We start from the raw sequence: 11,468 nt of genomic DNA, 5'->3' as shown, positions 1-11,468 counted from the left end.
GGCTGGTGGGCAACGCGGAACACCTGCGCGGAAAGCGGACCTTAGAACCTCTGCACCGCTGGAGCGCAAAAGTGGAGCAACCGCTTTTGCCCGGGACCGCCCGCCCACCACGCAGGCGCAGGCGCAGCCCCGCCCCGCGCAAGGCGTGGCCCGCCTGGAGTCCCCTGGAGTCATTTTAGGTGGTCAAGGACTGGGAGCTGGAGATTAAAGTTGTGCTTTGCAATTTAATCTTTGCAAAACTCGCCTCCTGGTTTTATTGGTGTGTACTTAATGAATTGTTCAACTGTGGTTTCCTTCCGCGGTTAGAGAAATAAACAGTGAAATTGAGTAGCTTTTTGTAGAGGAACATGAGGAGTGTTTTGGGGGAGTCAGAGTGAACCAGGAGGTAGGCTGGGGCAGATCACTAGCATCCCTGGGAACCATGCTGAGGGCTTGGACTTTCTCCAAAGGATTTTTGGAGCGGTTTGCCAAGCAGACTGTGTGCAGAGCCCTGGGAAAAGGAAAGGATTCAAGAAGAAAGGCCCTTCTCTTGCCACACAGGCCAGTGGGAGCTGGTGGGTGCTGGCAGGTGCCTACCTGGTAGAGTAGAACCATTGGGATTGGTCATGTGACTACATCTGTACTGACTCCCAGTGCTGGTCTTCTAAGGTTTGCTTTCTGTACCACCAAGTATATAGTTATTCACAATTGTGCTTGAAAGACATGTGGCTTGTGTATGAACTTCCCCTCCCTTTATCTCTGCAATTGAAGTCTTTCAAACTAGAGTTGTGGAATGAACTAAAAGAACAGTCCAGGGCATCAAATTTCTGTTCATTTCACCCTAAGTATATAAAAGCAAAGCTACTCACCTGTCCTTTTTGAGAATGGAGAAGTATTTACTAAATCAGCTGTTACTTTACTATGTATTTGCAAAAATGCCATCCTACCTGGCTCTGAGAGCTGCAGTGTACAGGTGCCTGGGCACATCACAGCCCTTCACACACACACACACACATACACACACACACAAGCACACACACACAAATCACATGTCAGGATATACTTTTCTTTCCCTATTTTAAGATGAAGGAATGGACTCCTGCTGAGAAAGTTTATAAGTTGGTTAAGTGATTCGAATGAATTTTCCTCATCCCTTGGAACTTACAACTAGGGAAGAGGGGACTAGATCAAGTTTCATTTCTGTCCTGTCCCATAGATATCCACAGTGGCTATTTATATCTAAGTTGAAATTGATGTACAATTAATGCAAGTTATACTTAATGCAAACTTAATTTTGCAATTAATGTGAAATTTCTGTTTTGGGCTAGAGTTGTGACACAGGGGTACAGCACTTGCCCACCATGTATTAGGCACTGGGTTCGATCCTTAGCACCACATAAAAATAAAATAAAGATATTGTGTCCACCTATAACTAAAAAATAAATATTAAAGAAAAAAATCTGATTTTTTAGCTGGGCGCCACACCTGTAATCCCAGTGGTGCAACAGGCTGAGACAGGAAGATCATGAGTTTGATGCCAGCCTCAGTAAAAAGCAAGGCGCTAAGCAACTCAGTGAGACCCTATCTTTAAATAAAATACAAAATAGGGCTGGGAATGTGGCTCAGTGATTATGTGCCCCTGAATTCAATCCTGGATACAAAAAAAAAGTAAAGAAAAAAATTTCTTTTTCAGGGCTGGGGATGTGGCTCAAGTGGTAGCGCACTCGCCTGGCATGCGTGCGGCCTGGGTTCGATTCTCAGCACCACATACAGACAAAGATGTTGTGTCCGCCAAATACTAAAAAAAAAAATAAATATTAAAATTCTCTCTCTCTCTCCCTCTTTCTCACTCTTTCTTTAAAAAAAATTTCTTTTTCAATTTCAATTACCACATTTGAAGTGCTCAAGATTCACACATCTGTGACCATGGTATTGGGCAGTGCAACGCTAAGGTATTTTCATCATTGCAAAAGAGACTTTTGTACAAAGCTGCTTTACACAGATTCTGATTATGTTGCCATTTCAAAGTGACTTTCCTGGCAGTTGATTTAACAACAAGTTGAAGAACCTTGCTTTTTTCAATGGATTTTTTAAATTAAGGTAATAATAAAATCACAAGCAGTGGTAAAAAAAACAAGAGAAATCTTACTGCCACTTCCGCAGTTTTCCTCAGTCTGCAAACTCTAGTATGATATCACACATATATTGACATGAAAAGGATGACAAGTCATTTTTGGAGTTCTTCTGTTTTGTGTCCTTACTCATGGGTGTACAGTTACTTCTGTTTGATTTCATCACATGTGTAGATTGTACAGGGCTCCTGCCCAAGACACAGCATTTCCAGGAGCAGAAGAGCGACTATTGTTGCTGTTGTATAACCAAACTCTTCGCTCTTGCTCCCAAACCCAGTCTATCCCCTATCAATCAAGCATCTGCTTCCCTTTTCTCCAGGTTGTTGGAAACTTGTTACACAGATGAAGCCTAGGATATGTAACCCTCTGGGTTGTCTTTTTCACTTGGCTAATGAAGTGGCTTTGTGTGTTCTCTTTCACCCGAGTGTAGGTGTGGTCTGTGGTTGGGTGGCCTTTCCTCTCCTGCTTTCTTCTGTAGGTGTGGTGAGCCAGTGTAGGAGGGCATGGGTTAAGGACGTGGGTTGAGTTAGAGTGGGTAGGAGGGCCACTCGCTGATGGCTGGTGGTGCAGGAGCTTGGAAAAGAGAGCACCTGCTGATTAAAAAGGCAGTGCCTGAGAGAGGGCCCTGGATCACGATTTTCAGGCTGGTTTGTTTGTGCTTTCAGAACTGGTCCTCACACAAGAGTTGACAGTTCAATGGGGCTAAATGCTCCAGAAAATTCAGTATAGGAACCATCAAGTATTAATAAGTCGTTGCTGTTACATCAGCCCTGTTTTTCTCTTTGCCAATTGCTGGGGCAACATTGGCAAAAGAGAAAGAGCTTGTTTACTTGGGTGTGGTGCAGGGTTGACCCAGTCTTAAGTCCTGCCACTCCCGAAGTAGGGCTTGGGGAAGTTTACGAGATAAACAAGAGGGTGGTTCGACAAAAGGGCATATATGGCTGGAGTTGAAGTAATCTCTGCTCTGACTATGCATTATCAACCTTTATGTCTCTTCATGGGATATATGTTCAGATAATGGCATTAGCAGGAGTGGAGGGTGCAGTGTGGATTTCCCATTGTCAAAATAAAGTTAGGAGAGGTGGTACAGTCCTGAAATCCTTGTGAATCCAGAAGCTGAGGTGCTGAAGCAGGAGGATGGCAAGTTCCAGGCTGGTCTCAGCAATTTACCAAGAAGTTGTCTCATGGGCTGAGGATGTGGCTCAAGCGGTAGCTCGCTCGCCTGGCATGCGTGCGGCCAGGGTTTGATCCTCAGCCCCACGTACAAACAAAGATCTAAAAAATAAATATTAAAGATGTTGTTTCATGATAAAAAAAAATAAGAAGGGCTAGGTATATAGCTCTGTGGTAAAGCACCCCTGGGATCAATCTCCAGTGCAAAAAGAAAAAAGAAAGAAAGAATCCCCAATGGACCCTTGCATAGGCCCAAGTGAAGAGCCAATGCTTTCACAAAGGCAGACTTTAAGTCCCTGGAGGGAAACCTCAGCCACTATTTTCATTATAGGCTGCTCTTAAAAGGTCCCAGCTACCGCAAAGTGGGAGACTAACAACATATGCCGAGCTGTGTGACCTCCAAAATGATTCCCCCCTTTTTTGTGCCACACCGAGGACTTAGCCCAGGGGCACTTTACCACTGACTACATCTCCAGCCATTTTTATCTTTTATTTTGAGGCAAGGTCTCCTTAATTCACCTAGGCTGGTTTTGAACTTGTGATTCTCCTGCCTGAGCCTCCCCCATTGCTGGGAATACAGGCATACGCTACTAAGCCTGGCAGAACTCATGATTTTCAAGGTCTACTAAAAGCAAGAAACTAAAAGTGTGTGAAGGTGGAGATTTTATGTGGGTTTTCTTTTTGGTTTCATTAGTATATGAAAAAGGTTACATCAAGAGTTAGTGGGGCAATGGAAGGATCATTCAAAATCAGTGCTAAGGCAAGGAAGCAATGATTGAGGGGGAAAAGTAGACACTGAAATAATCACTAAATAATTTCCAAAGACAGAGAACGAAACTGATTTATTAATGCAACCATAAAATAACTATAGAAATACATAACATTTATCCCTTCAACCTGGGAAAAGCACTTTATAAGGATAATTATAGGAGAGGACTCATGAAGGACTGACAGAGCTAACTATGGAAAACTTCAAGCATTTGTTTTTAGAAAGCATGGTATTTAAAAACCTGAAAATTAATCTCTATTTGAAGGATTTTGCATCCTTTTTTCCTTTGTGGCATTTGAATCTTGGATATTTTTTTCCTCTCAATTATTTTTATATATTTTTTTCTTTCTAATTTTGGTTATGTATATTATTATTATTATTATTATTATTATTTTAATATTTATTTTTTTCATTTTGGGTGGACACAGCATCTTTATTTTTTATTTTTTTAATGTGGTGCTGAGGATCGAACCCAGTACCTCATGCTTGCCAGGCGAGCGTGCTACCACTTGAGCCATATCCCCACCCTTGTATTTTATTATTATCATGTTTTTCTTTTGCTTTGTTTTTCTCTTTCCCATGCTGTGGTTGGAACCCAGGGTCTCTCCCACCCCTGACCTATGTCCCGAGCTCTGGGTCTGGATTCTCGTTTGTTTGTTGGGCCACCCCAGCACAAAGCACTTTGTCCAAACGTCTGAGAAATAAACCCAAAGAGCAGGGTGAGGTTCTGGACCTTCCTTCTTCCTGCCGTTGGCTAAGTTGGGAGACATGCGTGGGTGGTGAGAGTCAGAGTTGTGGGATCTTGGCTCCTGTGTGGAGAGAGACTTTCATCCCATCTATCAACTTGTGGAGTAAATTGACATCTTTACTATCTATTGGTTTAAAACAATTTTTTAATTTGTCTTAAAGAACATACTTTCATGGTGTCTGTGAAAACATGCTGGAAAAGACTATTGCTGAATCCTAAATCATGACGCTCTCGGGCCTTTCCTTGCCTGACTTGTCCATACCAGCACCAACATCTTTCTTGGGAGTGCCCTGTGTGTCACAGAGGATCCACGTGTGGTGGTCAGGCCAGCTTTTCCACAGTGTTACTCAGTTTCATCTCAAACTTTAATTAGATCTTTCTTTGCACGGAGGCCTGCCTCCATCCTGAGCATATGGACTTGAATAATTTTGGACCTTGCTGTGCGGTTAACATACCTTGTCTTTCTGGTATATTGCCCGTAAGGTTTGTTCACATTGTCCCCACCCCCCCCCCCTCCTTAAGTATTGTAAGGATACTAGAAAACTTCTCTATGGCAATATGTGTTTGATTCATGGACTTACACTTTGATCATCTCATTAAACCACACGCAGCATGGTTGCTGAGGAGTACACTCCTGCCTTGTGGGAGATATATCTCAGAGGAACAGGAGAAGAATGCATAGTACTAAGTCTTTTTAGTACATTCTTTTTTATTTTTTAGTTATAGTTGGACACAATATCTTTATTTTAATTATTTATTTTTATGTGGTGCTGAGGATTAAACCCAGGGCCTCGCACGTGCTAGGCGAGTGCTCTACCACTGAGCCACAACCCCAGCCCCTTTTTAGTATATTCTTTAAGGGTGGTCAGGGGCCTAATGTCAAGTGTTGTCTAGAATCAATAGTAAATTTTTTTGCAGCTTTTAACATTATCAAGAAGGTACTTAAAGGGATGGGGGCTAAGCTTATCCTTGGGATAGAGTCTTGAACTGTTAGAAACTATGTTAGGGGCTGGGGATGTGGCTCAAGCAGTAGCACGCTAGCTTGGCATGCATGGGGTGCTGGGTTTGATCCTCAGCACCACATAAAAATAAAATAAAGATGTTGTGTCCACCAAAAACTGAAAAATAAATATTAAAAAATTCTCTCTCTCTCTTAAAAAAAAAAACTATGTTAGTGTTTAAGTTGTTTGAGGTGGGGACATAGATGGACAAAATTGTTTGTGCTGAGGGTCTGTAGTTTTCATAGAACAAGTTTTAAATCAGGAATCTGGCTATAGTTCTGTCAAGGAGAGAACCTTTTTCAGTTCCTATATAGCAAGTGGGATCATACATTATTTTTGACCTTCATAACAAGAAAGTTCTTATTTAAATGCTGCTTTTCTTTTCTTTTTTGTTTTGGTACTGAGGATTGAACTCAGAGGTACTCCACCACTGAGCCAAATCCCCAATCCTATTTTGTATTTTATTTAGAGACAGGGTCTCACTGAGTTGTTTAGTGCCTTGCTTTTTGCTAAGGTTGGCTTTGATCTCATGATCCTCCTATTTCAGCCTCCTGAGCCCCTGGGATTACAGTTGTGCACTACTGCGCCTGGCTCAATGCTGCTTTTCTTGATGTTTAGAGGGCAGGTGTATGTGATGCCCAGAGCTGTGGCAATTACCTTGAGATCACGAGAGAACAACCAAAAAGTGTATTGAATAGCCAATTACATCAGGGATGGTAATATGGAAAGCTAGAAAAAGGGTTGAACTTTAAAGACATCACCAAGTCTCAATCTGTTAAACACAGTAATAAAAGTGGGCCAACCAACTAACAAAGAAATGAAAGACCATTAGATTGAAATAGTTCTAATGCCCTAGATTCCTATATAAACCCAAATCTGACTGAGATGTAAAAGAACATGAGGACTGGATATTGGCTAGTGGTTAATAAGAGCATGTGCAAGCCCCTGGGAAGATTACCAGCTAAACATGTGCATGCATGTGGGTGCCCCCCACTCCACAGACACACACACATACACTTTAAAAGAAAATGAAACTCAGGCTAGCCAATGACAGGTGGTCAACTGGGCTTTAGCTGTATTTCCTTGAACTTCCCATGGAAACAGTTCAAATAAGGCTTTTTTGTGGTTAAAATTCAATTTTGTTGCTTTGCTTTTGAGAAACTGATGTGACTCCATTTTTGAAAATAAATAAATAAGAGCAGCTTCTACCTCAAGGCCTGTCTTAAGGAAGGGGGCGGGACCCTTGTCCTTAGAAAAACCCACAGAGCCTTTCTAGGCAGATACCCACCCTGCTGAGTTGTTTGTCTGTAAATAACAGGAGAGATATGCAGCACCAGGTGTTCCTGACTCAGTTAGGCTAGGTGAAGACCCATAGCAACCCATCTAGCAACCACCAATCAGCATGAGACAGGGAAAATACCGGGGATGCCAGATGACCCCTCAGTAGTTTATGGTGGTTGATAACATGTTGGGAAACCATGTAGTTTAGCACATACACCCCTCATGGCCTAAACCAATCAGTTCAAAGGCATCCCCCTCTTGTACTAACCAATCACCCCTACCCAACTTGTTCCCTCCAGTGAATGTGTTAATCAATGTTAAGAGTTGTTGTTTGATTTTTCTGCGGTATGGAATGATTTGCTGTGTGATATTGTGACGCATAGAGTATTCCCCCAAAACCTATAAAATCTCACTGGACAGAAGACTGGGACTCACTCCTCGGGAAATGGTTGTGACTCCAGGCTCAAGCTTGCAATAAAGACTCTTGTGTGATTGCATCGGATTTGGCTCCTGGAGGTCTATTGGAGCCCCACGAATCTGGCATTACACTTTCACGTTCACCCTATAAAAGCTGCCTCCTGGTACTCTTTCCAAGTGGAGATCAAAAGGAATTCCAGTTGCATCCTGCCTCACTCATGAATCTCTGCTGAAATAAAGTTAGTTCCTTAAAAACTTTATCAGTTTATTTTAACAGTTCCATGCTTGGAAACATCTATTTCTAGCCCACACATCTTTTTTTTTTTAAGTTTTAAGTTTATAATTGTTTAATGTAGAGTAAAATTGCAAGTGTAATACAGAGAATTAAAGTGTAATACTAACTTGGTTTCTTCTATTAACATCTTACCACTATTGTTACTGGTAATCCAGTCTTATTCCTCTGTTATATGTTCCCATTAGAGAAGACTTAAGGTGAGACTTGAAAAGTAGCAAAAATAGCTGGGTACTCAGGAGCCTGAATGAGGCAGGAGGATCGCAATTCAAAGCCAGAGTCAGCAACTTAGTGGGATACTGTCACAAAACAAAAAGTGGATGTATCTTGCTCTTTTATGCTACTCATAAGCTCTAACTTGGTTTCTTCTATTAAGAAGGTTGGTCTCTGTCCCCAGTGCCAATCAATGCCAATTTAATAATGAGGACATGGTTTTGAGAAAAAGGAAAAGGTTTATTGCTTTGCTAGCAAAGGAGAGACACAGGGGACTATCCCAAAGGTTGTGACTCTTCAGATCAGGAGGGACAGGGAGTTTTAAAGGAAATTCAAGGGTTACTTTCCAGGTGTGTTCTGGTAAGGAGTCCCAGGATGCCCTGATGGCGTGTTAGGATTAATTTGTTAATTTAGGAGATATTCATTTCCCAGATCTTCAGCAGGCATCTCCTTCCTGTAGGGGTATGTTCAAGGGCAGAAGAAAATATAATCCTGACCCCCTATTCTTGTTAGGGAGGGGAAGAGGGGAGAAGAGAGAGAGAAAAAAAATATATTTTTAAATAAGCCTTAGAGCAATGAGGGTTATAATCAGAAGGTGAAGGGACCACTGTTAAAAAGTCCACCTGAGCCCCCACCTCAAACAACTTAAACACTAACAAAGTTTCTAACCACTCAAGGCTCTGTCCCAGGGAGGAGCCTAGTCCCCCACCCCACATTTAAGCACCTTCCTGAAATGTTCAAGCTGCAAAAAAACTATTTATTCTAGACAAAATTTGATATTAGTTCCGTGACCACACTTCCTTCAAAAATGTACTAACAAGAGCTTTGTGTTATGAATTCTCCCCCTATTCTACGGAAATGTATATCCCTTAAATCAGGAGTGTACCCCCTCAGCAACCTTGTTGCATGTGGTAAAATGAGATGTACAAAGTATAAATTCCTGAATCAAACACTGTGATACTGATAAGCATCTTGGAGATCAGGAACTGGTAGCTACACCCCTACCTCCACCCCCACTGTTGCAGATTAAACACCCAAGAAACCACAGGCAGAAAGCAAGTTTTATTTAACAGAGGGACAAAGGTAGCAGACTTCAGAGGAGAAAATGGGGCCCAAAGCTGGGTGCCAGTGGGAGTGGATGTATCTTGCTCTTTTATAGACCCCCAGAATTCCACCACCTTCTCTTCTCCATACAAGCACCTAAGGGCAGGAAGGAGCAGCACAGAAGGTAATGCCTTGTGCTGGGAAGTGCTGTCCAGGTTAGCTGTTAGAAACCAGTGATAACCAGTCCTCATCTCCTCAACCCCCATCATTCATTATCTACACTGACTGCCAGGCTTTTGGCCCCCTGCCTCGGTTTGTTGAGGAATGTGACATTTCCTGACCCCTCAGGATAGGCAAGGCTGCAGATAGATTGCTTTTTGGCAAAGTAGGCTCATTTTATATTCTCTTAACCCTTTGTTCCCACCATCCTATTCGTCCTATTTGTCAATTTTCCATGTTACATTGCCATAGAGTTTTCTTAGGTTTACAATATGTATACAATGGCAAGGAGGGGATTGCAATGCTAATTATATTAGAGTGCTATTTGATAATTTGTTTAGGGTTATCTTGAACATATTGCAGTTTAGGGAGCATGCCAGAGACCTGTTTGACAGCGTGGGTGTGCTGTTTGCCAAGAGACCCAATAATTCTGACCACAACTGGTTATAGCTTTCTGACAGCAGATTTTGGGATCCCTCTCTTTAGTCTGCTTATCTTCCCTGTCCCTTCCAGTGACCTTGCTCATGTCTATATTACCTAACACTGTAGTATTTTTGTCACAAGAAACCAATACTGAAGCAGCTGCAAAAACTAAGCTCCACACCTTATTGGATTTCACTTGTTTTCCTCCTAATATCCCTTTTCTATTCCAGGATCCCCTCCAGGATACCACACTGCATTTAATGGTCATGTCTCTCTGGTTTTCTCTCGTTTACGACAGCTTGTCAGAGTTTGGTTTTCATGACAGAAAAGATATTTTAGGAATCCTGGGGTTGTTTTTTTTTTTTCTCTTTTTTTCAAGGAAGAACGCGAGTTATGGGTTTGGGGAGGAAAACAGGAGGAAAATGCTGTCTATGTGACTTATTCCGGATGCTGTCGCCTTGACCAGCTGGCCAAGGCGGTATTTGTCAGGTTAGTTCCCACCCAGCCCCTCTTCCACGTTGTACTTTCAGGAATCCATTTACTAAGCACAGCCCACATCCAAGTGGTGGGTAGAAATGGAGCTGGAATTGGTATCGACGTGGATTATTTGGAATCCTCCTGCAAGGCGGGTCTGGAGCTGGGCAGAGAGCGGGAGCGGGACAGGTGGGGAGACGGGCGAGACCGTGTCCAGGCCGTGTGAGGGGAAGAGTGGAGGGGGTGGGGAGCAGGTAGCGCCAGCCCGGTAGGGCCTGCGGGTGGCGAGGGATGCCCTAGGAGCTGCGTCCTAGTGGAGCACAGGGCAAGCCTGGGCAGCTCGGCTCCTCGGAGGGCCGTGGCCACCCGCGCGACCTCGGGCGCCGACCCAGCGGTCAAGGTTGGGTGCAACCGGCGAGCCGTGGCAGCTGCGCATGCGCGCACACCGGCGACGGGAAGGGGCGGGGCTCCGCGAGTGACTGGCGTCTGGGCGGTCGAGGGGCAGAGGCGGGCATGGTGGCTCTCAGCCTCTGACTGTGCGGGTTGGGCCGCCCTCGGCAAGTGCAGTGTCAGAGGCCGTGGCGAGCTTTCTGGTGAGCCGGGGAACTTCCGGTCAGAGCCGCGCATTGCCCGGGTGGCGGCGGCTAGGGCTTGCAGGAGGGTCCCTCTTGAGTTGGGCGTAGGCGGAGACGCGCGTGCGTGGCCGCCGCCCGTCCCAGCAGTGCGCACGCGCGGGCTGTTCCTTTGGGCATGCGGCTCTGGCGCCGGCGGTGGGTGTCCCCGGCAGGCGGCGGGCGTGGTGGAGCGCGTCGGGGACCGGAGGATGGTCCGGCGTCGCGGGTGAGGCCAGCGCTGCGGTCGTGGCCCGCCGGTCGCAGGGGGCCTTTGAGCCACCCTAGAGGAAAGCCCTGCGGGGCGCGGAGCGCTGCTTGTATGGAAGCAGCTTGTTGAAATTCTAGTAGCCACTCTTCATCTTGCCACCTTGGCTTGTCTGCTTTTTTGACTTGTGTTTTCTCCCTAACTAATGCAAACACCTGTTTAAAGATGTTTATTCCAAGACTGTGAAATGGAGCTACACCCCCAGTGCTTTTTATTGTTATTATTTAAAATTTTAAGATGGGGGTCCAGTTGGTGAGGCTGGCCTCGAACAAATGAGTGATTCTCTTGCCAGTGTCCTCTCATTGTCTGGGGTTACAGGACTGTGCCACTGAAATCGAAGTTTTTGATTTGTCGAAAAGTTTTAATGGAACAGGAATTTCACAGCTCTTCGAGTTCTAAATATGGTTAATTCAAATTGGTGTTT

Source organism: Callospermophilus lateralis, unplaced genomic scaffold (genome assembly GCF_048772815.1).
Source record: "Callospermophilus lateralis isolate mCalLat2 unplaced genomic scaffold, mCalLat2.hap1 Scaffold_139, whole genome shotgun sequence".
Classification (NCBI taxonomy): Eukaryota; Metazoa; Chordata; class Mammalia; order Rodentia; family Sciuridae; genus Callospermophilus; species Callospermophilus lateralis.
Note: the sequence above shows the minus strand (reverse complement) of the source record.